Source organism: Pan troglodytes, chromosome 4, assembly GCF_028858775.2.
Source record: "Pan troglodytes isolate AG18354 chromosome 4, NHGRI_mPanTro3-v2.0_pri, whole genome shotgun sequence".
NCBI classification, from domain to species: Eukaryota; Metazoa; Chordata; class Mammalia; order Primates; family Hominidae; genus Pan; species Pan troglodytes.
In genome coordinates, this window is record NC_072402.2 from 135584563 (window position 1) to 135597743 (window position 13181).

The 13181-nt window shown below is 38.2% G+C and overlaps 1 protein-coding gene across 3 annotated transcripts in view; it reads right to left on the reverse strand.

Moving 5' to 3' along the window:
• KLHL3 (kelch like family member 3) overlaps window positions 1-13181 on the reverse strand; it is a 270492-nt gene that overhangs the window by 235206 nt on the left and 22105 nt on the right. For 2 of the 3 annotated variants that reach the window (XM_063810714.1, XM_063810710.1), the window contains exons 1-2: window positions 4945-5080; window positions 4320-4373 (exon numbers count right to left, since the gene is read on the reverse strand). The gene's annotated coding sequence lies outside the window, so the exon portion shown is untranslated. Of the gene's footprint in view, window positions 1-4319; window positions 4374-4944; window positions 5104-13181 lie in introns of those variants that run through there. The other variant, XM_063810711.1, reaches the window with a different exon arrangement.

Genomic DNA, 13181 nt, shown 5'->3' on the forward strand with positions numbered 1-13181 from the left:
GGAAGATCACTTGAGGTCAGGAGTTTGAGACCAGCCTGGCCAACATGGTGAAACCCCTTCTCTACAAAAAATACAAAAAAAAAAAAAAAAAAAATTAGCTGCGTGTGGTGGCACACCTGTAATCCCAGCTACTCAGGATGCTAAGGCAGGAGAATCGCTTGAACCCAGGAGGCAGAGGTTGCAGTGGGCAGAGATCACATCACTGCACTTCAGATTGGGCAACAGAGCAAGACTCCATCTCAAAAATAAGAATAATAATTTTACCTTTTTTGGTACTTAGTCTTTAAAACTGTATTTTGCATTAAAACATTGGAATTTAGTTGCTAAATTCTCATTTAAAATACTTCATGTATTTAAATTGTATGCAATTTATAAAAAGTAGATTCATATACCTAGACTGTTCTAAACACACTTAGAAGTTTTCCTAAACTGAAAATGAATATTTAGATATAAATTCAATTTAATGAAAATAAAATTTTAAATTAAAAAATTACTGGCTCTGAGGTGAGCTCTAAACTTTCAGTTAGCTAACACAGATAGCAACACAACCAATATTAAGACTAATAGTGTCTATGAGGAAAAATTAAACTAGTATCGTGGGAGACGCTCAATTATTCCTGGTACTAACAACTGAAATACATTTCTCTAGTAAATCATCATGGAGATAATAGGAACACTGACAACATCTGCTATGGTCCAAATGCTGACGTCCCCCCAAAATTCACATGTTGAAACCTAATATTCAAATGTGATAGCATTAAGAACTGGGGCCTTTGGGAAGTGATTAAGTCATGAGGACTCCACTCTCATGAATGGGATTAGTATCCTTATAAAAGAGACTTGAGGGAATTCCCTTGCCCCTTCTACCACGTGAGGACACAGCAACAAGGCACCATTTACGAAGGAGACAGCTCTCACCAAATACTAAATCTGCTGGTGCCTTGGTCTTGGACTTCTCAGCCTCCAGAACTGTGAGCAATAAATTTCTATTGTTTACAAATTACCCAGTAAGGTATTTTAAAGGGTATCATAGCAAGCCTGAACAGACTAAGATAACATCCTTCCTTATAGTAAGCATAGCAATGTGTTTCAATATATTTCTTACTATAACAAATATTCTGAAGACTTCAGACCAAAACACAAATTCACAGATACTAATTTAAGCCCTCTGAAATAATGTTTTTGAGAAATGACTCAATACCTCCTCTGGGCACAAGTGCTATAACTCTATAAAGGTAAACACCTGGATTTCTAAAATGGAGAATGCTGAAGTAGTTCCATCCTGAGTTAAGAATTCAGTTGTTCTGGGCAGGGCAATGGTGGCTCACACCTATAATCCCAGCATTTTGGGAGGCTGAGGCAGCAGACCATGTGAGGTCAGGAATTCAAGACCAGCCTGACCAACATGGTGAAACCCCGTCTCTACTAAAAATACAAAAATTAGCCAGACATGGTGGTGCAGCCTGTAGTCCCAGCTACTCAGGAGGCTGACGTGGGAGGATCACTTGAACCCGGAAGGTAGAGGTTGCAGTGTGCCAGGATTACACCACTGCACTCCAGCCTGGGCAACAAAGCGAGACTCCATCTAAAAAGAAAAAAAATAATAAAAATAAAATAAAATAAAAAGAATCCAGATGTTCTGGATTAACCTGTCTGTAACCGATACCTGCTGCTAGTCCGAGTGTAAATACAATACACTGGAACTAAATTGTATTAAAACCCAATGAGATTTAGAACAAATCTATTTTTTCTCTTTCTTGCAGGTGCTCAGGGAAGTAAGGAAAAGTTTTATCTCTGGAATTGTGGTTGAAATGTGCTACAGAAATTTCAGGGTAAGTGCAGAATCTCATGTGGATGTGCATTTGTTGCGTGTGAATATAGTGAAAGTTCCACTTTAAAAAATACCAAAAAAAAAAAACCTAAGACTTTGCAGACAAACTTTGAAGTGATTATTTGCTTTATAGGTTATTTCTTCTAGACAACATGTTTCATAACACACCCTGATTACCAGACTGAGACAAAAGAAATTTAAAGTGAAACAATTAGGAACCATAATCCACTAATAACTGGTTAAAAAGGCAAAAAAAGTATTAAAATGATTATGCAAATGTAGAGAAATTTAAGGATTATAGGTAAAAATGTGTGCTACATTCAAATGTGTATACAGTGAGGCATTTCTATCAAAGTCGCCTCTAATCTTTCTTTCACTTGACGGTGTTTGGTTTTGTTTCCCCCACAGGATAAAGAAGAAAACCACTAGAGTTTCTCTGACCATCAGCTCCCCAACGAATGAAACCTCCAACAACAGATTAAGTTACTCTACCTTAGTTCAACCACTGTATATTAATCCCTAGAGGGTAAGTTCAGTTTTAAGCCTTCTGAGAGGGTCTTAGTAATGGAGACATAGGCCCAAGAAAAAGGAGTCAATGCAGTTTTCTTAAGAAGTATACAAGAAGAAAGCCTCTAGCTGCATGAACTCAAAAGAACAAGAAAGAAATCCATAGGTTTCAGAAATAACTCCATGGTAGCTCTATGGCTTGGCCCTTTGTTTGTGTGCCAGATGATAAGGGACAGTTGGTTTCTAGGAACTTGTTCCCATAAGAGAATATTCCAACTATCCGAGGAATGAATTCCCTTTTAATTTAAAAAAAAGCGGGGGAGGGAGATGCTTTTTTGGAAATCTAAAAGATCCAAGAAGAGCAATTGTATGGAGGAAGAAAAAAAATTTAGTAAAATTTAAACTTTTTTAAAATGTTTAATATATAGTATCTAAATACTTGCCAATATGCATTTCCCAAATATAATTGCCCAGTGTTGTATTTCTCCATCTCAGCTAATGGAATGCTGAAGGATAAAGAAGCAAGTGTAGCACACTGGAGCAAATACCCAAACTGACACTGAAATTAGAAGCATCATGCTTTTCATAAAGGAAAGTTAAGGTGTGGTCAGTAGCAGCTAGAACTGAGCCTGTCAGTTTTTGGCAACCATGGACCTGAGTTTCAGGGCTTTGACAGTATGAGTGACAGCACCATGTTCTCTTTTATTCCTTAAACCAGATGCAGAGTCCCTGCAGCAGCCTGTCAGCATCCACTTGTGTAGTACCCTCTGTGTTTACCAAGGTAACCTCTCCATACTGCATGATGGAGTTTAGATTTTATAAATAAGTTGTAGACATTAGTGAAGCGGTGAGAAGAAAAAAAGGGGAAATCAGAAAGGATTTCAGAGATTATTATCCGTTATATATGAGAAAAAATGAGGCTGAAAAGGGGTGAAATGATTTGCTCAGTGTCACAGAGCAATTCATGGTTTACCCTGTGCTCTTTAGACTTCTGCTCTGTGGCCGTCCTCCACCTCTGGAGGGCAATGCTTAGACTGTCCCCTCCAAGGAGACTGCTTTGCCTGACCTCAAAATATAGTCAAATTCTCTTAACTAGCCATAAAATGCCATTCTGAAGAAGTCAACAAGCAAAGTAGTAACTAAGTCCTGATTAGGTCACAGCCAGGAATCACTATCTTCCCTCTCACCCACTGGAAATAGCACAATTCAATCACCCAGGTCAAACCAAAACTAGGGCTAAGCCTTCTCTGGGCTCTCTGTCTCCCAATTACCAAACCTGGCAGAATTGGAATAAATGCCCATTGCTGGCTCAAAGTATGAAATGCAGGGCAGGGATTTAATCTGTACCAGATACAGGATGGGAGACAAACAAAACAATGTCATTAAGAATAAGTGACATTGCTATTGATTCTGGAAGCTTGTTTTCAACAGATGCTGTCACGTACATGTCTGTTATTTCTACAAGTCTCTCCTGCTGCATTCCTTCCCTATAAGATGCCCTGAGACCTCTGGGCATCAAGCCTGAGGGTTAGGCTGGTCCTTAGTCTCACCTGTAGAAAGACCTCAGATTCCCGCTCTCTGGTCTCACTGCCAAGTTACAATCTGAAATATCATTCTAGATTCCAGGGTACTCTGGGGTTGCAGGTAGAGGGAGGAGAAAGATCAGGATTTAAGGGGTAAATTTAACATAAATGCCATCCATTCATTTATACATTGTGATACTAAACTAGCTAAAAACACTTTTTATATATCTGTATAACTCTTACTCTTTACAGGAAGTTTTCAGACCTTTGTGAAATGAACCTCAAAACCCCACACATTTTGCTAGCCCTATTTCATAGACAAAGAACCTGAGTTCCAGAGAAGTTAATAGTCTTTTCCAAGTTCCTATAACCAGCTTCAATCAGCCAGTGGCAGAGTTAATATTTTGACCCAAGTTCCCTAATTCAGGGCTCTTAAGAAATTACAACATAGTACTCACTTAGTTATCCAGTTTCACTTTCTGTGGTTTCAATAACCCACGGTCAACTGCAGTCTGAAAATAGATGAGTAGAGTATAATAAGATATTTTAAGAGAAAGAGAGAGAGAACACATTCACATAACTCTTATTACAGTATACTGGTATAATTGTTCTATTTTATTAGTTGTTGTTAATCTCTTACTATGACTAATTTATAAATTAAACTTTATCATAGGTGTGTATTACAGGAAAAAACACAGTGTACACAGGTTTCAGTACTATCCATGGTCTCCGGCATCCACTGAGGGTCTTGGAATGTGTCCCCTGCAGATAAGGGTTGATTACTGTACTGCCCATGCTACTGTGACCAATAATAAAGACTAAATCTGTGACTAGATATGTACTCAACAAAATAGTCAAATATAACAACAGAAGGAGTGTTCAGCCAATCTGTTTTCTAATTTGAATAAAATGGCTCCTGGTCAAGTGAAATAATAACTTTCTCATTAAATATAATTCTATGAAGATAAAAATAATTTACACCTGACTGTAAAGCACACTACAAAGCCCAAAAGAATGCCCGACAGCGCCTTAAGATACAGTCAGCTGTCAATAATTATGATTTAAAAAAAGATGCACTCTTACTGCAAATGGCATTTCAAATCATTGTAGATGGTATAACAGTTTCTTCCATCCTCTGAACTCTGTGTTTGTTCTTCAGCATCTTCAAGACATCCCTACAACCAGAGGTCAGTCGGTCATGTTTGAATGCAGAATCCAGACCACAGCCACAGTTCAAGTTCACTGGTACAGAGAGAACGTGCAGATAGCCAACTCAGATGACTTTCGGATTCTGAGGAAAAGTATCATGATAAGCCTTTCAATTGTTTTTAATTCCAGTTAACCTTGAAGTCTACTTCCTGTTTTAAAGTTTAATTGCTGATTTTTTTAAAGGCTTAAAGATTTGTGCTGTTAAACAATTATTATCTCAAATCCAAATGATTTCTCAACAATAACCAACAAAGAAAACTGTTTTGATGAAAGAGTAATTTTCATAGCTGTGAAAAGATTGGTTTATCATCATAAATTAATCTTATTTTCATAATGAGTTCTTGACATATAAACAAAAAGAAATATGAGAATAAACATATTTCTTAAAGGGTAAAAACATAAAAAAACTGATGCATAACTTTTTACTTTATTGGGTAATTTTCCTACAAGATAATTAATTTGGAGAAAGGTAGTAAGTATAATGATCTATCTCATGCTAAACAATGAATTTATACTTTATAAACAATTTCTCATTTAATCCTCACATAAACATTTTGAAATATGTGTTATTATCCTCATTGTTAAATAACTGAAATTAGAAATACAAAAAAATCTTGCTCAAGGACACAAGGCTAGTAAATGCTGTAGCCAGTGTTCAAATCCAAGATAGTTCTTACGCCAAATGAAGAAAATATACTCATTTAAATATTAATTCAAAATAACTAAATATTTACACATCATATATAGGGAAAAAATCTTTTTATTACACAAAGGATATGATATTTCTGTTAAAATAACATTTATTGGATTGTTGAAAATAAAGTAATACAAATTTGTAATAAACCTGGAAAATACATAACATGAAAAAATTAAAAATAGAGAAAACCATTATTAACCTTTCATGTATTTTTCTACAGTAATGCTACAGTATTTTTATAATGTAATATTCCATTTTATTTTAATCAGAGAAATTAGGAAAAAATGATTCTCTTCGGTGAAAAAGGCCACCTCAGTATTAGTGTGTTCAACAGTGGTTCATATTCAGAGAAGATAATAGTCATCTGGTCTAATCTTCACGTTAGGGATGAAGAAAGTCTGGGTAAGTAAAGTAATTTTCACAAGGTCACAGAGCAATTTAGTGATAAAAGCAGAACTAAAATCAAGTTCTTCTACCCTGCCACTTATTCATTCCTTTATGCACCTTTTCTGAGTGTCTGAAGAATTTACTTACCGTCTGTGACTCCAGATTAGTCAATTTTGTATTTGTTTCCAGGTATTTCTCATATACATATGGCCCCTTCTCCCAACTAAATTATCATCACTTAAAATCTCTCTCTTTTTTCTTGTTTTATCTTTCAGAAGTTCATCATCCATTCCTGGTAAGTATAATTTCTTAAAATCTTGAAAATTGATTAAATCAACATTAGCATCAGAACACATTGTCCCCTAAGTCACTCTTGCCTTCATGAGCTCTTTTGAGGCTCCCCTACACCAACTCTTGAACTGACACAACAGAAGAAGCAAGATAGCTGGGATTTATCAGTGTTTTTATTCATATATTTATTCATTCAACATAGGTTTACTGAGTACAGACTAATGGTTAGTCTCTGTTCTTGGTATTAAGGAGATAGCAATGAACCAGACTGACAAGGTCCCTGCTCTCAAAGAATATGCATTCTCCCTGTAATCCCACTTGGTTTAGGATTTGTGACTCATGAACTTTATACAGAAGCAATAAGGAGATGTCCTGACATCGAACATCCAAACTGCTCACTGTCCAAGAAGTAGTTGTGGTGACCATCACACTGTGGCCATCTCTGTATTAACATGAGGTCTAAGCGTGATGGTAGTGATAATTTCTAGTTCAGTTCAGAATATGTTTCTATAGGACTAAAGCTACAGAAATCTAGAAATCAAGGAATAAAATGTAATCCCTGCTTTCAAGGATTTCATAGTCTAGTAGAGAAAACAAACATGTCTAAGAGGCAGTTGATAAGAACCATGATGGGACTGTTTTAGACTTTTTTTTAATTTTATTGATATATATTAGAGGTACATATTTTCAAGGTATATGTAATAATATATTCATATAATGAAATCAGGGTAAATGAGATATGCATCACCAAAATTACTTTTCTTTACACTAGAAACATTCAAATTATTCTCTTCTAGCTATTTTGAAATGTACAATTAATGGGGTTTTTTGTTTTGTTTTGTTTTTTGAGATGGAGTCTGGCTCTGTTGCCCAGTCTGGAGTGCAGTGGCACGATCTCAGCTCACTACAATCTCCACCTCCTGGGTTCAAATGATTCTCCTGCCTCAGCCTCCTGATTAGCTGGAACTACAGGTGCCCGCCACCACACCTGGCTAATTTTTCTAATTTTTTAGTAGAGACAGGGTTTCGCCATGCTGGCCAGGCTGGTCTCAAACTTCTGACCTCAGGTGATCTGCTGCCTTGGCCTCCCAAAGTGCTGGGATTACAGGCATGAGCCACTGCGCCCAGCCAATGGGGTTGTATTTTTAAGATTTATCTTTATGAGCCCACTGAGAAGATAAAATACGTAATCAGATGGATTTTTTTTAATCTCAGGAATAAGCTATGTATTCCTAGTACCTACTCTCCCCAACATCCTCCCACACTATATGTTTGTTAACTTGGGGCATCCAAATACAGTAATCAAGTTGAATTTCTTCTCTTTCCACAGGAAGTCTGTACCTTGATTATCACAGAAGCATTTCCTGAAGACTCTGGGGAGTTCAAGTGTATTGCAGAAAATGAGGCTGGCACTGCAGCTTCTGCAACAAACTCTTAGTTTCCCCAGGTAATAACTCTTCAAAATCTCTTTGCTACAATTCAGCCCTGAGCCAAAAGGAAGAGTCTTTGTTTCCATCTGAACTCATGATTAATTATATTTTTGAAAGAAAGTAGTAGAGAAATCAGAGCGTCCTCCCAAGTTATCCATGAGCAAATTTTCTCCAAAACTGGCCTCCTCTCTCTGGAGCACCAAAACCTACACAAAGGACACAAATCCAAACGATACCCCCATAAACTTTATGCCAATTACTCCTGAACCAGCCAGTCATAATGAACATGAGATCCAGTTTCCAAAGAAGGATTTCTGTACCATCAGTGGAAATACTTTTGAGCTACAAGCACAATAGTAAAGGGAGACAGACCCAACATTCATTCATTCAACAAATATTCCTGGTTCTGTAGATAGATCATGACAAAGCTCCTGTCCTCAGGGAGTTTGCATTCTGACATGAGTCACTTTATGTCGGTCCTCCCTTGCTTTTCAGTATGCATTTCACCATGGCTGAAATATTAAGCCCTGTGCTTAGATTCACAGTTAAGGGTTTATTACACAGACTTATTGAAAAAAAAAATCAGGCCAGGCACGGTGACTCACACCTGTAATCTTAGAACTTTGGGAGGCCGAGGCAGGTGGATCACTTGAGGTCAGGAGTTCAAGACCAGCCTGGCCAACATGGTGAAATTTCGTCTCTACTAAAAATAAAAAATAAAAAAATTAGTTGGGCATGGTGATGTGCACCTGTAGTCCCAGCTATTTAGAAGACTGAGGCACCGGAATTGCTTGAACCAGAAGGTGGAGGTTGCAGTGAGCCAAGATCATGACACTGCACTCCAGCCTGAGCGACAGAGCGAGACTCTGTCTCCAAAAAAAAACAAAAAGGAAAAGAAAAATCAATACTGAAATAACACAAGATTTTAAAGAAGTGGAATCTCTTCCCAAAATAGAATTCAGTGTCCTATCTCAATATAAAAATGTAAAACATTGTGTGATACAGGTTTCTTCTTTATCCATGAAGAAAAACAGACCTTAGAATAAAAACAGAAATGTCCTTGTGTTTGGAAAACAAACCTACAAATGTAAAGATAATTCAGTTAAGTGAATTTTCCTACCAGGTTATGTTTAAAACAACACAATCCATCACCATTTGCTACTTCTCCACCCCCCAACACAAACCTCAAATCAAAACATTGTTTAAAAAATAACCTAGGGGCTTGGTGTGGTGGCTCATGCCTGTAATCCCAGCACTTTGTGGGGCCGAGGCGGGCAGATCACCTGAGGTCAGGAGTTCAAGACCAGCCTGACCAATATGGTGAAACACCATCTCTACTAAAAATACAAAAATTATCCAGGCGTGGTGGCACATGCCTGTAATCCCAGCTACTTGGGAGGCTGAGGCATGAGAAGCGATTGAACCCAAGAGGCAGAGGTTGCAAGGAGCCAAGATCAGACTACTGCACTCCAGCCTGGGTGACAGAGCATGGTGGGTTTGCCTTGGGAAGATGGCCAATACTGATTATCTAAATTTTTTCTAAGTACCTGTGTTTAATAGTGAGCCTTTGGGAGGCTAGGCGGGAGGATCATGAGGTCAGAAGTTTGAGAACAGCCTGACCAACATGGTGAAACCCCGTCTGTACTAAAAATACGAAAATTAGCCGAGCCGAGTGTCATGGCACACGCCTGTAATCCCAGCTATTCAGGAGGCTGAGGCAGGAGAATCACTTGAACCCAGGAGGCGGAGGTTGCAGTGAGCTGAGATTGCGCCACTGCACTCCAACCTGGGCAACAGAGCGAGACACTGTCTCAAACACACACACACACACACAAATAGTGAGCCTAGGTCAGGCACAGTGGCTTACACCCATAATCCCAGCACTTTGGGAGCCTGAGGTGGGTGGATTGCTTGAGCCCAGAAGTTCTAGACCAGCCTGGGCAACATAGTGAGACCCCATCTCTATAAAAATATGCAAAAATCAGCTGGGTGTGGTGGCTCATGTCTGTAGTCTCAGCTACTTGGGATGCTGAAGTGGGAGGATGGCTTGAGCTGGGGAGGTCAGGGCTGTAAGTGAGCTGTGATCTCACCACTGCACTCCAGCCTGGAGGGCAGAGCAAGACCCTGTCTTTTAAAAAAAAAAAAAGAAAGAAAGAAAAAAAAAAGTGAGCCTTTAAAGCTTTAAAAGGCACGGTTGCTCACACATGTAATTCCAACACTTCGGGACGCTGTGGCAGGAGGATCACTTGAGCATAGGAGTTTGAGGCTGCAACAGATATGAATCATGCCACTGCACTTCAACCTGGGAGTCCAAGTGGGACCCCATCTCAAAAACAAAAATAAGCAAATAAATAAAACTTTAAAAGACCTTGAATTTATAAGTTAGTATCTTTCATAACACATGACCATCTTCATTAGTAAAATCACCTATGGAGAAAACTATTGGGTAAATATTCCATATAAGTTAACAAGTTTTTATTGAGTGTCTACTATGAGCCACACTGTGTTAGGCCAAGATAAATAAGTAGTAAACAGTCCCTCTCTCAGAAACATTTTAATCTAGTTAAGGAGATAAACCTACAGAATGTCCATTATATGACTTCCCATTTCACTTGAGTCTCTCATCAATCGTCTGATTTAGGTTGGTAAACCTTGTGCTACTCTTTTTTTTTTTTTTTTGTGAGTCTGGGTTACAAGTCTTGCTGTGTCACCCAGGCTGGAGTGCAGTGGTGTGATCATGGTTCACTGCAGCCTCAAAATCCTGGGCTCAAGCGATTTTCCCACCTCAGCCTCCCATGTAGCTGGGACTACAGAAATGCGCCAACCTGCCTAGCCTCATTTTTCGATTAGTTATTAAAGCTCAAAGTTTAAGCAACTTGTTTAAGGCTACACAGCATGTATGTGGTGGAGTGGGCCCTCACACTCAGGTCTCCAAAAACAGATAACAAAAGGTAAATATGTCTAGAAAGTTGTAGAGCATTAGCCAAATTAATGTTATCATTTGTATTCTTTAACTCCAAACCCGATGGATTCCATTATTATTTCTTGCTTGAGAATAATATAAGATTGAGTCAAATGTTAGACTGGATATTTCAAATTACAAATGCTACAATGGGATTCCCTTTCATTATATATCTATGCAGAACTTTAATAACCACAGTGAATTTGTGTGAACTAAAATAAAACTTTCTTCACTCCTTAGTTCTTCCATCCCCAATGTGACATTTTCCTTTTCAGTTGATATAGCAGAAATGAGTTTCATCACACACATCTGACCTCCGAATTTAGAAGAAGTTCACAGCACCATTTTTTTTACAATGGCATATATATCTTATATTTTTGAAAGACAAGAGCTATATATGAAGAGGGAAGAATGAGAGACAGTTAAATAGCTACTCTGTTTCTGAAACTGATGATAGACAAGGAATCCCTTAACATGTAACAGGAAAGGTTTCAGTGAGATAGTAGGAAGTTACTATATTTTGTAAGGCATTTGAATAATTTACTGAAGGCCCTTACTGATAATTTAGAAAAAGAAATGGAAAAGGTTGTCTTTGTGAGCAGGTTGTAGTAAAAGTTCACCCATCTGGCATTGTAATAATTCCAGTCTTAAGAGTCTATGATTTTTCTCAAATAGGCAATTAAACCATTCAAATAGCTATATTTGTGAGGAAACAAACCACCATTCAAAAAAGCAAATCAAACATTAAAAGGCAGGAACAAACAGATTTACAGTAGATTATTAATATAGCCCCCGACTACTGAGAATGGTATCATAAAAGAGGACCTACTTACCTTTCCTAAATCATCCCTTGATCCCCCTATTATAGCAAAAACTTTAGCCTTGACGTACCATGAAGGCTATCACATGTAACACACGGTAACCTGGGTTGTATCTTACAAAGACCTAGAGAAGAGGCAAAGCTTGAAAGACAAAGAGTAAGCAGAACTAAATTCTTCCTCAAGTGTAGTATGCTTAGAACCTGCTGTAGGCAAAATTGGGAATTTAGCAGGTTGTCCTGGATGTCTTCCCTACTTGGCTGGTGAGGTATACCTCAAACTTTTGGTACAGAGAGACCTCAAATCTATTATTTCCTTTTCCATGCCCTAATCAAACCCTGTTCTCCAGCAGAACCAAATGTCAGTCACATATACCACATTTAAAATTGCTTAGAATAGATAGGCTGGGCATGTGGTTTATGCCTATAATTCCAGTGCTTTGAGAAGCAGACATGGGAGGATCGCTTGAGGCAAGGAGTTCGAGACCAGCTTGGGCAACATAGCGAAACTCTGTCTGTCCAAAAAATTTTTTAATTAGCTGGGTATAGTGCTGCATGCCTATAGCCCTAGCTACTTGAAAGTCTGCAGAGGAAGGATCTCTTGAGCCCAGGAGTTTGAGGCTGCAGTGAGTTCTGATCATATCACTGCACTCCAGCCTGGGTGACAGAGTAAGACCCTGTCTCTAAAAAAAAACTAATAATAAAATAAAATGCTTGAAGGAGTGTCTTACTCATAATAAATGCTATATATTGGCTATTATTACTTTTATTCTATCACTTGCATTTGCATTTTAAGTCTCTCTAATTTAGATGGAAAGGTTTTGTCTCTATTAATGGAATTTGAAATATCAGTGAACAGATGTTGAAGAATATTTTGGGAGACTCCTGAAATAAGACTTTGTAGGCAACCACCTACTCACCAAGTCTAGCATGCTTTTTCTACTAAGGGCTGCACGCCCAGGCAGAAATTATCAAGCTTTCTTTGAACACCAAAGAAAGGTACACCTACTTGGCCAGCTGTGAAGGATTTTATATGGCTCATATGTGCTCAAACATCTATTTGCTGGATTCTAATATACATGTTAATTCAATCAAGATTGGGGTATCTACCCATGAGGGAGGGGAACTGAAGCCACCCCATGGAGATAATTCTACTCCCTTGGCCCAATCCTCATGCCACCTACCCTACTTCACCACATTTGCTGATTCGACATTTTATTCTTCTGCAATTATTTACTTCCCTGCACAAAAATGGAAATCTAAATACCATGATGGTCTCTGTGACAAAAAGTGAAAGGAAACTAACTGTTAGGAATAAAGGGAGATGAACATGCATTGACAGCTCTAATTATATAGATTGCTTATTTGTTTGGTTGTTTCTTAAGTGTTTCAAAACTCTTTCAGAATAAAAGTACTAGGCAAAAGGGGCATATGCCATACAGATTCAGAAAACTTGCTCAAGAAACACCATCATGTTTTTCCACCTCCCTACCTTCCCAGTGACATGTCACTATGACCTCAGTCTCC